Genomic DNA, 895 nt, shown 5'->3' on the forward strand with positions numbered 1-895 from the left:
TCAGCCTCCCAAATAGCTGGGACTACAGACACTCACCACCATGCCTGGCTAATTTTTGTATTTTTAGTAGAGACACAGTTTTCCCACGTTGGCTGGGCTAGTCTCGAACTCCTGACCTCAAGTGATCCACCCAGCTCAGCCTCCCAAAGTGCTGGGATTACAGATGTGAGCCCGGCCCAGAGTCAGTTGTTTTTGTTGTTGTTGTTTTAAGAAAGGGTCTGCCGGGCGCGGTGGTTTACGCTTGTAATCCCAGCACTTTGGGAGGCCGAGGCAGGCAGATCACGAGGGCAGGAGTTTGAGACCAGCCTGACCAACACGGTGAAACCCTGTCTCTACTAAATATACAAAAATTAGCCTGGTGTGGTGGCACATGCCTGTAATCCCAGCTATTCAAGAGTTTGAGGCAGGAGAATTGCTAGAACCCAGGAGGTGGAGTTTGCAGTGAGCTGAGATCGCACCACTGCTCTCTAGCCTGGACGACAGAGCGAAGATTCCATCTTAAAAAAAAGAAAGGGTCTCATTCTTTCTCCCAGGCTGGAGTGCAGTGGTGCAATCACAGCTCACAGACTTCTGGCCTCAAGCAGTCCTCCTGCTTCAGCCTCCCGAGTAGCTGGGACCACAGGCGAGTGCTACCACGCCTGGCTAATTTTTTATTTTTTGTAGGGATGGAGACCTATGTTGCCCAGGCTGGTCTCAGCCTCCTGCTGTCAAGCAATCCTCCCACCTCAGCCTCCCAGAGCACTGGGATTATAGGCATAAGCCGCCATGCCCGGCCAACTCAGTGTTTTTTGTTTTTTGTTTTTGAGACGGAGTCTCGCTTTGTCACCCAGGCTGGAGTGCTGTGGCCAGACCTCAGCTCACTACAAGCTCCGCCTCCCGGGTTCCCGCCATTCTC

This window comes from Papio anubis, chromosome 4 (genome assembly GCF_008728515.1).
Source record: "Papio anubis isolate 15944 chromosome 4, Panubis1.0, whole genome shotgun sequence".
In the NCBI taxonomy this organism is placed as follows: Eukaryota; Metazoa; Chordata; class Mammalia; order Primates; family Cercopithecidae; genus Papio; species Papio anubis.